General features: G+C 40.2%; 1 protein-coding gene across 2 annotated transcripts in view; it reads right to left on the bottom strand.

Annotated features, from left to right (window-relative positions):
* Positions 1-19,149, bottom strand: part of eva1aa (eva-1 homolog A, regulator of programmed cell death a) — a 77,077-nt gene that overhangs the window by 9,338 nt on the left and 48,590 nt on the right. Inside the window, exon 1 of one of the 2 annotated variants that reach the window (XM_025898950.1) lies at positions 18,470-19,031. The exons of the other annotated variant lie outside the window; for it this stretch is intronic. The gene's annotated coding sequence lies outside the window, so the exon portion shown is untranslated. Of the gene's footprint in view, positions 1-18,469; positions 19,032-19,149 lie in introns of those variants that run through there. 2 annotated transcript variants of the gene reach the window in all.

Below are 19,149 nucleotides of genomic sequence, written 5' to 3'. Positions count from 1 at the left end.
GACCCCAAAAATGAGCGCAAGAAACTGTAAAATAGACATGGAGACATTGCATAGAGATGGGAGTCGTTTCCCGTGTCAGAAACTTCCAGAGTTTGTTTCAAATGAGATATTTATCATTTCAAAAATAGCTCGACTCTTTAATCTGTTGTATAATGGATAATGCACGCGGTTAGATGGCAAAACACATAACAGATTGGGTAATACATTTTTCTTAAATGGACTCTTCAAAAGAACCAGTCCACTGACACAATGTGCACGCACACGTGTGCATGTGTGTAGGAAGTCTGAGCAAAAACGTCTGGTTTTCATCAGCACACAGCTAGTGCCAACTTAATCTACGACATTAAAGTGCTGGTTAAGGCTCCACTTTCACTTGATACACACATAAAGGCAGTGCCTCAAAAAAACTTGAATCAATGTTTATGGACACTCAGATTCACAAAATGCTTTTAATGTTCTATTACATCCTTTCAAGTCTCACAGGCAGGCATGCAGACAGACATCTGCATGCACACACTCATGAAGCCATCCACCAACTCATACACATACACACACACAGTCATTTTTCACTTAGCTAATGGCATTCCTGCAAAATAACATGCAAGGTGAATAGGGCAGAAGCTGAAGGTGTTGAGATTGCATTCCTCCTCTCCCTCCCTTTGCTCTTTCTCTCCAACCCACAGCGTAACACTCTAACACCATCCAGCTGACAGCAGCTTATTGGGCTTGGGTATCACTGTGTGTGTGTGTGTGAGAGGGAGAGAGAGAGAGAGAGAGAGAGAGAGCACATTTAATAGCAGTGTGGGAGGCTGACAGTATTCAACATGCAGAATGATTTTGCATTTTTCAGATAAGAATGGTATAAAACAACATAAGTGCACAAGTGTAATACAAAGCTGGGGTCTTACAGCCATGTTCATCTCCCAAATGCACTACTTCGACCTCACACAGTGAAAATTTATGTTTTTTTTCTCTAAATATCCCCGTGCCTGCATGACTGAGAGCACGTGTGTCGGTGAGCATGATTAACACACTCATTCTTGTCTTATGTATACAAAGTAGACCAGCTTTTGCACCAGTAATGTGAACTCTACCAAGGGACTGGTGGTCTACACCGAGGACCTTTCCTGGTTCTGCTCCATTTTTATGTGAGTTTGGGGAACCCAAATTACTTATATTACTCCATTAGGTTTAGTAGCAGTGTACATGCATGTGTGTACAAAAATACTGCACAATGAGACTGTGGTATCCATAAAGGAGAATGCCAGTGGCTTTAGTTCATTAAATATAAATGGTATCAAATTTACACAACTTGACTGTTTTATGATGCATGCTGTAAGTCTTACATTTACTTTCTAGATCAGCATAGCTGTAAATTTACATTTTTATGCTACATGAGCTCAAAGACGTTCGTTTTCACAAAACAACCACTTTTTGCCTCCCACACCTGTGAAATACTGAAATGGAAAATACAGAACACACAGATGTTAAACTTTACTTTGTGACTGTGCTTAAAAAGTCATTATTTTGCTGCCAAGGAGCCATACTTGTACTTTTTTTAAGTAGTCTTGATCAGTAATTCTTGAGTCTTTCTAAATGTCTTTCAAAGTTTTTCTTTGGTTTTTCTTTTTCTTTTCACTCATTTTCAATCTAGTCCTTCTTTGTGACTGGGGTATTTTATTTGTTTGTAAGGCCACCTAACATGACCTATGAATCATTCAAGCAAAAAAGGCACCTACACACTGGAGGCTCTGTCATGGTTTGGGGCTGAATTTCAGCCAATGCTTTTGGGGATCTTGCCAAAACTGATTGAAAAGTGCTGTCAGATTTTGATCCAACATGCAGCATCATTTGGAAAGCATCTAACAGGAACATCTTTAAAGAGAACGCGACAAAAGGCAGGCAACATCCAAAGAAGAGCTTTTATTGTCCCTCTGGAAGCTTGTTAGAATTTTGCCTCATGTACTTTATCTCCATGTATGCTTTCAGATGTTTTAATAAATTACTGCATGTATTTATTGAAAAATATTTAAAAAATGAGATTAATTTGAAAAAACTTTGAGAAAATTTGAGAATCAAGCCTCACATCTTGGGGGTTGGAGAAACCTTTTCTGCTTTATGTTTTGGCTCACATGCTTAAATGAATAATGCAAAAAGTTGCGTCAAGTTATCTTGTCAGTGTGGATTGTTAAAGCTCAAAATAAACAAAGGCCACGTCCTGATGAAGCTTTTCTAATATGCAGTAATGCAGGTATGCAGTCCGTGTAAGACCCATTATGAAGGTGATGCAGTCTAAAAGCATCCAGAGTCAGGATACTGTGGGTTGGGAATGCATTCCAGAATGGAGAGAGTGGAACAGCTCAAACCCCCAAACCCTGCGTAGAATTTTTCCCCATTTACTTTAATGGATAACACACATCCCTCTGCTGTGAGATACCCACAAATGCTAATGTATGCAAACACACATACACACAGACGCCCCGGCATGGGACCTCAACATGAACACTCTCACTTCACCACAACCATTGGTTAAACTTCCAAATCCCAGCTGTGTGGGGTATTTAAACAGTCCACACACACACAGTTGGCATCATCCACACAGATTCAGAGATAGAAATAGATGCTCTGTTGACAGCGCGGGGGTCATAACAATCAGTGAGAAAATCACTCAGCTGTGGCGCTATCCCCTCAGACCCCACACAGACACATGCTAGAGTTTATATCTTCACCCATGACCTCACTCCGAGTTTTAAGCATACATAAAAAAGTAGGCACTGAACAAATCCATTCAGCCTAAATATGAAGCAAAGACAGCCCAACTTGTGTCTCCTGCTATGTTAACATGACATATTTCTCCATTTATAACTCCTATCCAGAACACATTTTTAATGCTGGAAGTATACTTAAATGACCATCTCTCCCACCCACTTTCTTTACATACCTAACACTCTGCTACTCTCAAATCTTTATTGGCTGGATGTGGGAGAGTCAGGCCACACTAGAGATCAGCAAAAGCTCAGCATTATCTGATGTTCCACTGGGCAAACAAGGATGAGACCAGCGCTGAATCATCAAATCAAGCCACCCGCCTAAACGCACTCCTTCATGTCAGTGTTGTGAGGTAATGGGATACTGGGTTTTTAGTGTGCAGAGGGCTGATGAGACCAGCAAATGACATAGTCCTTTTGCATACAGGACAGAGGGCGTGAGTTATTGAAACAAAGCAGAGGGAAAAAATTGTTGTGAAATAGACGTGCCGTCTAGAAACCCGACGTGACAGAAATAAAGGCAACAACTTTCAACAAGCATGTTCCAACATATGTCAAGGCTGATCTAAACAATGGTGCTATCTTTAGCTTCAAGCAACAACTGGCTGTGCAAGGCAGTTAATAAAATCAACACTTGGCAACATGAAGTCTACTGGGGACCTGCTACTTCGATGAAAGATAAACTGTGATGCTACTACGCAAAATTAGGATCATTTTTAATAATGCCTTGTCATATACAAATGAATCAGTGTAAGTCTTTGTGCACTGTTTAGTCAACTTTATTAAAGGTTGGCAGTTACTAAGCATGTTGGCAGTCCACATTCTTTCATTCTCGCTCAGTCTCTTGCACGCCTGAACAAAAGACTTCATTAGGCTTTAAATTAGCAGTGACAGACTGAGCTCTAAAGTGACAAAAAAACAAGTTAATGCCAATATCATTCATACTGACGTGAAATGCTCAATTAAATTACTTTAATTTTCCACTTCAGCTCCCTCCTTGCCATCTGTTCATGGAGGAATGATCTGTAAGCCTGCCTAAACAGAATATATGCCATCAGTACTAAGCCAATGTTTTTGTCAGTGATATAATAGGATCAACAACTAATAAGTGGATAATGACGATGAGCTGCTCTCTCTTTAAGGGTACCCTCCACATAAGTCAGCTTTCTTCTGATTGGCTCCCCTTTGCAAACAAAAGGACTGGGGAGCAGGTGTGTGGAGCTGTCTGAAACAGAGCATTTAGAGCAACCTTAAGCCTGAGCTTTTGGATGACCTAATATAATAAGAATTAATCATTGTAACACTATAACTGACACTCACAAGCCACTTTTTTAGGTACACCTGCGCCTCAAAACAAATAGGCAATCAGTGAATTTTGGCATGTTGGCATGTAGACATGGCCAAGGCAACCTGCTGAAGTTCTAGCTGAGCATTAGAGTGTCGAAGCAACGTGTTTTATGAGGCTTTGAATGTGCCATTGTTGTTGGTGCCAGACGGGCTCATCTAATATACTACGATTTTCTCATACAACCATCTCTAGGGTTTAAAGAGAATGGTCCAAAAAAGAGAAAATATCCAGTGAGCAGGTTTTCTCTGTGCAAAAATGCTTTGTTGACGCCCCAGGTCAGAGGAGAATGGCCAAACTGCTTCTATCTGGTAGGAAAGCAACAGTAACTCAAACCACTCATCACAGCATTGCTGAACACAACATGTGAAACCTTAAAGCAGATGGGCTACAGCAGCAGCAGAAGACTATACCATGGGCCACTCTTGTCAGCTAAGACCAGGAAACTAAAGCTACAATTCATTTTTCCAGTCCAAAATTGGACCAAGAGTGGTAAAACTTTGCCTGAAGAGATGAGTCTGATTTCTGCACTGACATTTGGATGGTAGGGTCATGTAGTTGGTGTAAACGACATGAAAGCATGAATCAGTCCTGCGTTCTATCGACAGATTCAGCCAGTTTTGGTGGTTCAATGATGTGGATGATATTTTCTTGGCACGCCCCTTAATAACAGTTGAGCATTGTTTGAACACTCGAGTGCACCCATCTTCTGTTGGATGCTTCCATAAAAAACATAATGCACCGTGTCACAAAGCTCAAATCAACAAACTGGTTTCTTGTACATGACAATGACTTCACTGTACTCAAACGGCCTCCACAGTCACCAGATTTCAGTCCAATAAAGCACCTTTTGGATGTGGATGTGGAATCAAGATTCTTATCAGGGCTGTGCGACCAACAAATCTGCAACAACTCTGTGATTCTATCAAATATCGATGAGCAACGCATCTATCATCTTGTTGAATCTATGCCATGAAGCATTAAATCAGTTCTGAGGTGGTGTTCAAACCTGGTTCTAGCAAGATGTACCTAGTGAAGTGTCTGGTCAGTGTATATATGACACAATGCATAAGAGGTTAATTTTAAATTAAACAATTTAAAAATAAGGAATAATAAAAGTGGATGAGATGCAAGTGTCGTACAGTAAAAGTTAGACAGACACTGCTTCACACCAAAGGCAAATTCTCAAAGATTGACTGAAGTCAGCATTGAATAGGTCTCATTGAACTCCATTAAGCTAAGGAGCAAACAGAGAGCAGTGGGTACAAAGATAGTATAGTTCTGTCATTAATGCTTTAAAGGTATGATCCAATTGTGTGCTGCTGTCAATCCAAACTGTGGTCACACTTTTTCTCAACAGAGTAATAGATTAATGCTTTTCTTGTTTATAAAATCAGTGCAAAGCCTCAGCTTCAGAGTAGAAGAACTATACAATTTAGCAAGTTAACGTAGCAATTGTGAGAAAAGACAGTTAAGACCCTGTGACAGTATAACCTCACAGTCAATTGCAGTGTTTAAGACCTTTGTATAACACACAGTCTTTTCAGTAAACACTAGAATGGACTAAATTACATTACAGCCCGTTGTTCTAAACAATAGAATACACACTCATAACCGCATAACACAAAAGTTTCAGCATCTGCATTTCATTACATGCTCTGTGATTTGATTTAGACCATCTCACTCGATTCTTCCCTCTTTATCAGTCTGTTTAAACACTACCACCTGCCTCATATAGCACTTGTCTATCATATGTGCTCCTGTGCCCTGTCATTGTCAGGTAATTACACAAACCCAAAGTGAGAGTGAATCATAACTGACAGCTTTCAGACAAAGTGATAGCCTTCTGTATTCCAGAGACAAAAACCTAATGATAACTTAAGCACCATCGTGCTTAAATTGAAGCGTGGGAGTTGACTTGCTCTCGTGTATTTAAATACATGAGCCGTATTTTTTTCTCCATGTGCTGACAGAGCGCTGGGCTATATTAGTGGTCAGGCCTGCACAGCGATAATAACAGTGAGGTCTGGGTCAGCCTGAGTCCGTCATCGGTCTTATCATGACAAATGCACACTGCACACACAAATGGATGAGACTACACACGGTTCGTTTAGTCTACTACCAAAATGCAGGGTGTGAGCTGGGTATTGTTTGAAAATTTTTTGAAAACAGTTCTCTAACATTACACTTTGGTTGACACAGAAGCCAATTAGAAATGTTGCTATCATCAAATACTGTCTAGAACTGGCTACGGACACCTTTTTAAATAGGTACATTAACAAATTTTGGTTAATACCAAAAAGTAGAGGCTCTATAACCCACCCATACACTTGCCCAATGTCTCCCACCTAAGGGGAGTTTTGACACTATTTTAATATGGACTATTATTAGAATCAGTTCCAAAAATAGATTTTAGGAGGCAACTTCTATCGCAGACTGCCCTCAACAGCTGCTTGTGATCAAGAGGAGGGAGGGGAGACGAGATAGGAAAAGATGAGCAGAACTGCTACAAACATTTCCTTTATCTGCTTGTTTTTAGTTTTCTTGGCATTTTCACAGGGGAGCACATGCATTACTCCATTTGGGTTTCTTATATATACATGTGTCCTATGAGGCCTCAAAGCTTTGGCACTCCATCCCCATTGCAGATGCTTTTTGAGTACAGTTGGTTATCTATTTGTGTTGCTGCCTGTATTTGTGTGTGTGTTTCCTGACTCGTTTTGCCTGTGTCAACCTAGATCACGGTCTTTAAAAGCAGATGCATATACATGGCCTCAGGGGTAAGAGAGAGCAGACAGACAGAGAACAAGAGGCCATCAGAGAGAGAGGAGTGACAGACACAGAGGCAGCCAGAGACACTTTTACAGCAGTCTTTAAAATAAACACCTGCTGCCGTGGCTGAAGTGCCTGGCGGACGTTAGAGATCCAGCATGTAGCCAGCATGTGCTTAGATGATGAAAGGGAGCTCATGGGATTATAACATGATAAACTATCTTTTAAATCCTTGTCTCTCTCTCTTAGACATATTCTTTATAAGGACAAACACACACACAATTCAAATGTGCATTCAGGCCTGTGGAGGAGGGTAAATGCACATAAAACTCTGTTGACACACCAATCAAATTCTACAGCACAAATTTGGATCTGAATAGTTTACACAGGGTAACAGAGGAAGGAGGTCCCGAAGGTTCTATCTGCCCAAATATCTAGAAGGCAATGTACACTGGCCTTTGTAGTTGGCAGCAAATTACTGAGTACATTAAAGCAAAGTACCCCTCTGTACTGTAGTGTACAGTCAAGCTAGCACGCATCATTTATTTATATAGCATTTCACACAGGAGTCACAAAGTGCTTTACAGAAAAGCATTTACGAAAATACCAAAATGACAGAGAGAATTAAAGAGGACAGAAGATAAAAGACTACAAATGTAAAACAACAAAGAAAAATTCTACAGGGCAAAAACTGCACACAAAATGAAACAGAGTTCAGAGTAGTACAAGAATTAAAGGACAGAATCTACATTGCATAGAACTCGCACATTTAAAGACACTGCCAGAGTTTACGCATATGTCTTATGGCAGGCTTTTGACAGTGAGTTGTGGAAGTCAATACAAGATGAGATGAATGCATAGATGAATCTCCAGCTCCACTATAGAGAATATGGATCTGAATTCACTAATATTTCTAAGATGTAATAAAATTAGGTTAAAAGAGCTGTTTCACATGGGTGTTGAAGGGCAGGAACTGATTGAAAATACCCTTTAGATTACGTTTATTTAATCTAACAGTTAGTAGATTAAATAATGATTAATTAAATAAAGGAATAGTACAGAGGGTGTCTATACTATTCCAGTGTACCTGAGAGGTACATTGTCTGGGCCAGCGTCTAGAAACTGTCGCACTGAGCTGTATTTTTATTTCACTGATAGCCTTTAGGCAGCTCATTAGTCATATAAATAATTAACTTATTAACCACATATGGTCTGAAGGAAAAATAAAGCTGGACATCATGGTGAATAAGTGATATCTAATGTTAAAACTCTCTTCAATGTATCTGTCTTAAATGTAACAGATATAAAATGAACTACAGGGGTCCCAGAACCACACCCTGTGGGGCACCACAGATCACAAATTTGACATTAGAGTCCAACACAGGCAGAAATTCATGTAGCCTCTTAATTAGCGCTTGATGTTTAATACTAAAACAGAGAAATCACCTGCGCCCAAGGGCACTGCAGGTCATTTAATAGTCTAAGAAGAGTAGTTTAACTGCTCTGACTGACAGCTGTGGTAGAAACTGTGTCTCTATAGTATACAGTATATCCTTAACAGAACTAAGATTAAAAAGGGATTTAAAATATAGATCTTACGGACAGCAGGATCTAGGTTTGGTTTCTTCAAAATGGGGTACATTGTAAGTCATCCAAAAGACAAATTAGTATTTTTAATAGCTACAGTAGAGCCAATAGTTGGCAAGACTATCTCCATATTTTAAATCACAAACATCAGTTCTTGTAAGCTAATGTAGAAAGTCCAGAACAGTAAGCAGAGGAGGTGAGCTAAGTTTCAAAAGATTCTGGCACTGATGTTCACTGCTTTAATAAAAAAGAGAAGAAAGGGAAGTTATTACAATTATAATTTTTACCAGTCATCTCCCCAATAGGGTCTGAGGTGTTTACTAAAAAAAGTTGTGTCAGTATTTGGATGGAAATATATTAGTTATGAAACATCAATTTTCTCTTTATTTTAAAACAAGCTTTGTTATGACTTTAAATAACTAAGACATGTACATTTGAAGAGATCTCAGGGAGCAGATAATGGGAGAATGATAATAGTGTAGTAACGCTAAACGATAGAGTTACTAGCAAAAGGCAGTTGACCTAACATACAATACTAAATACTAAGACTGAAAGCAATATTTCAGCTCCTTGTCAGATGAGAAGATCTGTGCAGTTTAATTCACACTGTGTTATGAATCTTTCCTGTAACAAAACGTTGTAGAACCGCTAAAAAGAAGTGGAACAGCTGTGGAGTTAGAAAATGCACTGTGACCAGTAAGAAGGGTATCAACAAAAAAGGGATTCTGCAGGGGGTGTGGTGCTTATTTAACACAAGGGAGACCCAAACATATCCTGACACATGGGTCAACACTTAACACTAACTCACACACACACACAATGGAGAACATCCTTTGAGCACATTGAGCTGTTGACCTTTAAGAACAGCAGAGAAAGAAAAACAAGAAGAGAAAAGAAACTGATCATTTCTCATAAATTATGCTAATGAGTTAGCTTTGTAGGTAGGTGAGTCAAAAGAGTTATTTTGACTGGTTTCCTGTCTTTATACCACACTAACATTCTTACTGCTCTGTAAGCACATTTAACCAGCAGATGTGAGAATGATTTCAACTATCACTTAAATGTAAGTAAGCATATGCTAATGAGTTTATCTGAATTTATTAAAGTGAGTAATAATGTTTTCTTAATTTTACAGCCTTGACAATTTTTAAGTAACATTTTATGAGTTGGGCATTTTAATGTAGACGTTTGTTAAATGCTCTTGTAGAGTTAGCTAGCAGCAGTATGAGGAGCCAAAGGCAGTAGAAGACCACCCACGAGCTCACCAGCCCTGACCTTTATAGGGCAACTGTCATATTAACACTGCCAGAGCAGAAATCATGTGATCAAAACGCAGAACGTGTGGCTGTCTATAAGATTTTTAAAGAGGCTCGCATTTTTTAATGCATTTTTATGTTTCTCTCAATGTATTTTTTTACTGTTGTATCTACATAGTAGAACATTATTTCATTCATTTATCCATAACAGATCCTAGAGCTTTTCTGTCTCCACCGCTTTACCAAATTAATCACCGGCTTCTTTACAGTCAATCAACTTCCTGACACTTCTGAATTGGTACTTCACTCTATTTTAATGTGTCAAGGACTATGACAACAGAGACCTGATGAGTGTTTCCCTCTATTAGCCCAGCTACCAAAATCTTAGATTATATAAAGGAGCATCCCACAATCTGTCTGGTTTGGAGAAGGCTATAACTAGACCTACGGAGCCCTGGATCCAGTGCATCCACTCAGGCCTTGCCAAACACAACTTGGAGGTCTGGCTTGGCCTTAGCTGACGGACGTCTTTATGTGCGTCAATTAAAAACAAACACGGAGAGCGGAGCGTCCAGCTTTTCAGTGTGGGCCTAAGTGTGGAAAATCCCCATCGGACAGGGTCAGACAGGGAAAAACCAGTGAAAAAGTGAAAGACATGCAACAAAAAGGGAAGGGTACTTTGAGCTGATGTACAAGATGTCCATTTGATACATTTTCACCTTCCCAGTTTTGCTGCCATAGAGAGTGAAGAAGAACAGAGTGGGGATTATCTCGGCTAATCCACACAGCTCTGTTACTGTTATAAGAGCCAAGATCCAAACACTGGCCAGACTGAGAAAACAGCCATTTTAGCCACAGCATATACCCGAATGACAGCTCAAAATGTGCATTTCTTTTCTGCACTGAGTGCTTAGTGTACTGATATTTTTATCTGAATAACATCCTCACTTTTTAACGAAAACAAGCGTGAAAAGAGTGAAATAATGCATTACCACAATATATCAGCCACTGAGCATGCTCAATACGATTCAGTGACAGAAGTCAGAGGTTCCCACACATTTTTAGCAATGCTATTATATCACATTTGGACCACATGCAACCACATGGGCCAGTTTGTACCAACATAAATGACTAGGTGTATGGCAGCCAATCATAATCCCTCCAATAGCACACGTGCACGCACACACACACACACACACCTCAAGAGTAGCAGAAACTAATCGGGCACTGGTGTCATGTTGCAGACAGGAAACAGATGGGCTGCTGGGAAAAAAGGAGAAAAAAAGCATGCCAAAGAAGGCCAGAAAGAGAATGCCTCCCTCCCTCCTTTTCTCTCACCATCCCTCCTTCCATCATCCCTTCATCCTCAGCTGGAAGGGAAAGGAAGAGTGAGGCCATGGTGGTGTTTGGAGCGTAGATCAGCGGGTTCTGGCTCAAGATCAGAGTGCTGGAGTTCTGTGGCAGATTTTTAAATAACAGCGCAGCATGGTTCTACTGTACTGGGCTAGGCTGAGGCTCAGAGCCTGTAGGCTATTTAAGAAAGACTTTGGGATACATCCCAAAGAGTGAAAATATATTTTAAGCCTACAAGCAATAATATTGCTGTCAAGTGTTGCATCTAAAATCAACCCCATTATCCTTTATTTATTCATATGAAAGTGTGATTGAGATTAAAATCTATTTTTGAAGAGGCACCAGAAGTTAAATATATGGTATATGGTATAAAGAAAATGAATTTGAAATGGTAACCTTAGGACACGCCCACAGAGCACTGGATTAAGGTATCAACACCACTCTCACCTTTAGATGGTCATCACTTACCTGAAACAAGGAACCGGTTACCCTAGGTTAGGCGAAAGACTGGATTTCACCAGCCTGGCTTGTTTGGTACAGTCAAAAACACCACTTGGGCCCAGTAATTAACTTTAATTTCTTTTTCTTGTCTTTTCGTAAACAACAGAAATGCACCTTTTTCTTCCCAAGGAGGAACCAACTGTAACCAGTATTGTAACTCCATGTAAAACTAGGCAGTGGTGTTTTTAAATTGCTGGTGTAATTATGCCTATTTTAAGAGTGGGCAGGAGAGGCTGTAAAAACTATACTTTCTTTTCTTGAAATAATACTGAAAGCTAGTGTAACAGAAATGCTACCACAGATCTGGACACAAGCAACAATGGCTACCATGTGGATTTATTATACACTCTATACTCAGCCCAGCTTTGTGTTGTTGATGCATTCATTCTGATTAACTTGATCAGTATCATGTTACTAGACAAAAATGATGATGACACAAACTACAAAAATAAAAAGCAAAAACCTGAACTACCCTTTGATTCAGACACATTTATTATACTGCTCTGTAAACAGTAGACAGAAAAAAAGTTGGACATCTACCATTGAACACTGGAGAATAACGACACCTGAATTCCTTAAGACATATTCTGTTAAGATTATTTCCTTCAGCATATCCTTATACTGTGTGTGACAGCAGCTGATAAGAGATAACCTTTGACCCTGAAAACAACAATTAAAGGTCAATATTCTCTACAGCAGAGCCACCCTCCACACAGGACAAGTGATAAGTGGACTGACCTCGGCTGTTTGAGGCATCACATTTCTACTTGAGCTCTGTGTCCTGCAGATTGTTTCAGATACTTATCACGGTAATTCTCTCATGCCAGAGCTAGGACAGCTCATATGATGTCCATGCTATTTGAAAAGATTTTTCAATCAATTCTCTGAGCAAATTTGTGGCATAAATAGTGTCCTGATGTCAGCTTCAGAACATAATGCTAAACTCGGAGTTATGGACTTCAATGCAAGGCCAGAAAAAATGTTTGCTTTTTAATATGTTCATCCAGAAATACCATAAAAACTTAGCCCCAAAGTTCAGGCCTTATCTTAAATTACAAGCACACATTTACGTAGCAGCAGATGTTCTCCAGTCTAAGAAAAACGAACACACATCTGTAGATATTCATTTAATGCTTCATTCGAAAACCCTGGGCTGTAAAATCTCAAGACATCATTAAGCATGTCTGCTAATTTCTAAAACCTGAACTACAACAGCGATAAAACTACCAAGGCAACACAATCCACAACACATGTTTACTGTATATTGAAACCTATCACATGTGTCCTGAGTTAAAACACATGTTTAGATAAAACAAGCTTCATCTTGAATTCTCTTCACTGAGATGCTGGGTCTTCATTAAATCTGTTCCCTGTAATCCTGCTGCATATTTTAACCTTTATTGGAGGTCTCAGTGGATTTCTGAGGAGAGTTTGGGCTTTTTGAAAGTCTGCTGACATCTAATAAGGACTCAACCAGGCCCAAAACATAAAAGAACATATAAGAAAACAAAAAAAAAATTAAAACATATAAGATTTAGATCATAAGAAGTACTGTAACTTCACACAATGTGAGCAAAACCTTACAGAGCACACACCAGACGCTCAAACTACATTTCTGATTAACTGTTTAAAAAGCATTTGTGATGGTGCCTTTCTTAGGCCCATCTTTAAGCAGTTTTTCTTTTCTTTTCTTTTTTTTTTTTTTTTACAATTTTACCACTAAACTTTCTAAAATACATTTCCCTGCATTGCTTTGCTTATGCAGCACATGCTTCTGGGCTCAAAGTGATCTTCGAGTCTCAGAACAAATTGAGTTTAATGGGGACGAGCCGGGGTGAGGTGGGGTGAGGCAGGGTGAGCTGGGCTGTAAAAACACACCCCATGCTACTCCAAACCAGCCTCCAAAGAAGAGAAGAGCAGCATTAATGCAGCATTACTCCATACAGCAGATCCAACTCTCACAGGTGACCACTTCAAGCCATTTTTCATGAACTTGAACGTGTCTGGAAACTTCGGGCAGCCGTAAAAGCAAACTTAATTTTTCACACTCTCCCAGTATAACTACACTGTCAAACACCATCCATCATTTTGACTCTAAGCAGGTTAAACCATTCACAGTCATTGGCAGATACCGGCTGACCCACGTCTGGTATACATGCACACACACAAACTCGGCCAGACAGGTAAGTAAGCAAACATCCGCACCGTTGGTAAAACACTGACATGAGTAGACAAAGCTAACAGTACAATGCTCTTTATTTCTCCGGTCTACTATTAACGTGCTTCAGTGGCCAACATATTTAAGGACACATTCTCGCTGTGAAGTGCAGTGTTCTTGATCTTTACCAGATTCCCTTTGAGAGTATATTAATTTGGGTAAGCGTGGCCTGCTAAAGGTCAGCTAAAAGGCAAAAAGCCCTGCTGAATTAATTCTTTCAAGAGGTTCTCTGCCATGACATTGTTAAGAGTTATTTTTGTTAGATCAGCAAGTTTGACACTCTCTACACCAATTACTATGAACGGGTAAACTTAAATATCTAAATGAATTAATAAAAGAGAGTATTTAAACAATATAAAAGTGAATGGGAATAGAATAAATGCTCATCTTCCTTTGTTTCTCTTGCACCGTGACTAGTGCGTCACTCTCAGTGCTGTATGTTCACACAGCAATAGACTACAAGTGCAAGTGTCTTGGTGTGTTTCAGATCTTCAAGTGTTAACTTCTGTGCGCCCATGTGCACCGGGCTAAGGCGCTTTTTTTCCCTTTCTCACCTTGTTGACCTTTTAATTCTGCCACGATCCTGAGGACTTACCCTCACAATCTCAGTGGGAAATAAATTACTCTCAAAAGCTATGAGCTCCCCAAATCCCTTTATCCTGGACCAGTCCAGGCAATAACCTGGACATCAGAGGAGTGATAAAACACTATTCCCCCAGGAGAAGACTAAAGAAGTCTGCTACAACTACCACTGATTTCAAAGTACAAAGAACTGGCCCGAGACAAAAGAAAAGATTCTTGTACCTTTTGGAAGCAGAACTATCAAACCTTTAACATGATTATTAGTTTGTAAAGTCAGCTTGTTATCAATGAAACTGTAGTATATAAAATTTGAGAGCGGGGGTCCCAGGTAGTTAGATTTGAAGTATGGGTTAAGTCATGGCAAATGCTCTGGACTCTGGAGATAATAAAAAATAGAAAATGAAAGTGAGAAGCAGCTTGAGCTAAGGCTATACAGTTAACGTGATGATGATATATAGACCAAGATGCTGGTGGGGAAGTATTGGGTGGGATGTGGGGGGCAGAAGAACCCCAGCCTGGCCTGCAAGCAGCTGCATGTTGGTGCTGAAGAATGTCAGGAACGTTTTTTGTTTTGGGGTTGAGTGGGGCATCTGCTTTGGCAATCAGAGGACCTCCTCACCCCCCTTCAAATTTCTTTTTTTTCAAGCCTCATCCTGGAAGGAAAGAGGGAAGGAAGGAAGGTCAGTAGGAAGGAAGGGGGGGGAAATGAAAACATCTCTCTAGGAGAGCTGAAGCCATTAGGAATGCATGCTGAGTTTCAAAAACAGAGAACAGGGAGAAAGGGATAAAAATCAAATCAAGTGTAAAAAAAAAGATGAGGTTGGAAAGGGCTTTGCTATTTTGTGAAAAGAAGGACCAGGCCAAAGCATAATACTGTGCCAGGTTCCATTCAGACTAGACAAAGTAAATATAACCACTTGATGAAAAAGAGACAAGGGGGGGCAAACGGATGGTGGAAAGAGTGCTCCAGGCAGCTCAGTATGAAGCTGTATATATGAAACTATGAAGATGAAGAGAAGGCTTTATGTGTGCACTGTTTTTACAACTGAGCCGTCAGCCTTATCTGATGGCTGGACACAGATTTAAAAAGATTATCACGGCATTGTCAAACGTGAAGTCACATCTGTGGGCGCAAAAGACACACAAAGACAAGCAGAGGGAAAGAGACAGAGAAGCCCATTCATTTTCTTCTCCATTAATCATGTCTACTGTCATCTTGAGCTTTCCTTCTTTCTATGCAGGACTTCCAAAGTAATAATCAGAAATAATAAACAAAATCAGGTTAGCATTCAGCTAATCAAGTAGTCCTGCTGCCGTTCCTGTGCCTTAGCCTCCGGAGCTGCCCTCTCTTCTCGTAACCCAAACCACACACTAATTCATAAATTACAAACAAAGAGTCCCTTGTGGTTTGGGAGGGACCAGGACGGCACTGCAAACTGGCGCTATGGGGGAACAGCAACGCGTCAATTAGAGGGAAACTTGACTGGCAGGGAGAGGTGTGGACACAGCACACACTCACAGGCTGACACATTTAAAGTAGCTCAAACATGGAGGAATGAGCGCAAAAGTACTGTATACACATGTTTACAACAGACAGTAAAACACACACAAACACATATACACAAACACGCAGACACACACACACACACACACACCGACAATTTGGAAGCCAGCTAAACAGTCTGGTCATTTTGGCATCCAGGAACTGACTGCACCATTGTGTGCTCTTAGCAGCTCGCTGGTTTTCTCAGGCCTGTTTCTGAAGGGTGACGTGTGCGTTCGGGTGTTGTGCATGCACTGCCGGGAGTTAAACCCACATTTGTGTTCAAAGCTGGCTTTTGTAAAAACACACGGGTTGAAGTGCAGGAAGACTTGCTTAAATTGTACCAGTGGTTTAAACATTAAACATGTTTTCTAGTTTATCATCAAAGAAATATAAGAAAAATGTGACAAGACTGAAAATTCTGGTCCAGCTCTGCTTTCGGGTTCCTATTGTGACACAGTGTGTCTTTATTTTCCGTGCTAAGGAAGCTAATGAGAAGATTGCCATGTGCCGTTTCGCCTTTTAGCCCCTTTTTTAAAAGTTTTGTTGTTAATGTTCTTCAAGATGATTGAAAATGAAGGTAAAGAAGTATCTTTTGTGTTTAGCTCTTTCCGGCCTTGCGCTAAACTATGACGTGAAATGGTTGCTGATTAAGTGTCATTAGATGACATAGGAGTGAGTGTTGGATTACAGTAGTTAGTGTCTTTATAATAGTGCTGGAGACTCATACTCATCAAACCATTCAGTGACCCTCGTGCCCTATTGAGAAATTATTAGCAATTTCCATCAGGCTGGAAATATTTCATCACTGGATAAAACAGATCACTTAAAAAATCCTTTGCAGTGACCATAACAGAGCCAACCGGCCCTCGCACTATACTGGTTCGGGTTTTTCTATTAGTTAAACTGACTTACGGGAGAAATACACAAAAGATTACTGATAAAATGACTTATTGTCTACATGATCAGCAGAAAAGTAGTCAACACGTCATCAAATTCTCCTAACTTTTTTTCTAGGAAAGTCATCAAAAAAATGCTGTTAATAGGTTTACAGATGTTAAAGCTTGGTCCCTTTATCTTAATTTGATCTGAACACATGATCTAGTCAGCACCTCACCTGTTTGCTAGGCATTCCCCCATTAGTCAATGAGCAATTGCTGGAGGTTGCTGGCAGTCACTTTATGCTGCGCTGAAAACCCTGTTGAGATCACTTGCTAGCACATTATGATGACATAGTTTGTATGAAAGAAGCTGACTTGCCAGCAAACACTCACCATCTACTTGCAAAGTGGTAAAACGTGAGACGCAACAGAAACAGAAACAGAACAGAAACGCAGAGGGTTTATTTTTAAAGTAAATGTTGTGTGAACACTTATTGGCTTCAGCTTTAAAGCTTGTGAGTAGTTGGCAAGTGTTTACATACAAATTGGTGACTTCAGTGCAAACTATGTGTGACTGTGGCAATCTGCCACAGCAAAAGGAAGCTTTTGATGCAACATACTTTTCTCGACTGGTTTCACCCAACAACACACCAAAATCTGCAGCAGCCACCCGGCAACCAGTTGGGGATACATCATTTTCCTAGCAACCTGAGTTTGCCTGGTTGTTGCCAACCAGTCTCTAATCAAAATTATCGAATAATACATAACACATAAAAATTATCTTTCAAATTAATCAGCAGGGAAAATAACTGTTAGCTACATGCATGAGAAAGGAAGTGATCTTATAGAGTTTTGGAGTTAAGGTGGCCTATGTTTGGGGAGTTCATGCCACTACCCACTCTGAGTCAGCAGTAACCTTTTGGCATGTGTAACAGCAAGTCAGTACTTCGGGTTTTCTTTACAGTATTATGCACCCTGTGGTTAATTACAGTGGAGTCTAACTGCTAACAGATCCTGTTCATTGACGAAAACACTGACCATCCATAGAAACCCACACACAAAAGGAAAACCTGAAAACAGAGTTTCAGTCCCTCTATTAAAGTGATCTTATGATGTTTATCTAAGCTTACGTCTACAAATCTAATCAAGCCGATCTTTAGGGCAAATTTATTTCTCAACTCACAGAACTTGTTTCTTCACATTTCACAGCAATCTTAAGACAGACTGCTGTCTTAAGTTCCAAATGCTTGGCACTGACTCTCACACTATTGTATCCCTTCATACATTCTCAAATCCTTAATTGCAAGAGCTAAAACAGCAATAACATTCCTGGAGGCAATGCAAGCAAGACTTTTCAAAAGGCAAAAGCAAAATAAGCAGACACAAAAGGACATAAAACATTTGAAGTTCAGAATGGAAAACTTTAACACAGATGAAGCCACAGGGAGTCTAAAGGATATGTAACACTTGATATACTGTGGATGTGAAACATACCCACAATTTATTTTGGTTTAGAGTTCAGTACAGTACACTTTAAAACTCTTTAACTATTACAAATTGCATCTCAGATCACATGCTTGTTTCCAAGTCTGAGGCAAAAGTGGCCAGAGTACAGCGAAGAGATTTAAAAGCGTGTTCAGACAGGAGACCAGGTGACACTTACACACACATCGCTGAACGGAAAATCCTTTGCGGGTCCAAGCGGCAGCTTTCTCTTTGAGCGTATGTCTCTGTCAAACACTCCCCCCTAATCCTCCTCCTCTCTGTCCCGGCAAGAGAACTAGAACTGGCTTTGCCGTAAAAACAAGCGCTCACGTGAATAGTCCGCTGTGGGTCTAACCAGAATGAGAGAGCACGGCCCAAAAAAGGCAAAGAAAGGAAGGAGGGAGGAAAAAAAGAATAGCCCCTTTAAGAAGGTATGCTCCTTTTGGGTGACTCCCCCTTTTTAAGCCAAATGGAGTATGAAGAGAGTTTCCTCGTCTTTTCTTCTTCTCATCCGGAAAGACTAAGGCTCTGCTAATGCCTGTGCTCTTTTTGGTTTAGCCTTCCTTCCTACACTCAGTGAGAAAGAAAGTTAAAGCCGGCTTTAGACAACTGGAATGTGACAGCAGGAGAGAGCAAGAGAGAGAATGAGGTGGTGAGGGAGGGAGAGAGAGAGTGTGTGTGCGAGAGAGGGAAGGAGAGAAAGACAAGGGACGTGTAGTGTCCACCTACACAGCCCACTGCTGTGTGAGCGAGCAGTCAGAGAAGAGGTACAAAGGGGAGGGAAGGAGCAGGCAGGAGAGGAGGAGGGCTGTCTGAGTACGAGAGAAAGTAAGAGAAGCAATGAAAAAGTTTGAGTGA

The sequence above is a fragment of the Oreochromis niloticus genome, linkage group LG15 (genome assembly GCF_001858045.2).
Source record: "Oreochromis niloticus isolate F11D_XX linkage group LG15, O_niloticus_UMD_NMBU, whole genome shotgun sequence".
Lineage (NCBI taxonomy): Eukaryota > Metazoa > Chordata > Actinopteri > Cichliformes > Cichlidae > Oreochromis > Oreochromis niloticus.
This window is presented reverse-complemented; position numbering and strand designations above follow the sequence as displayed.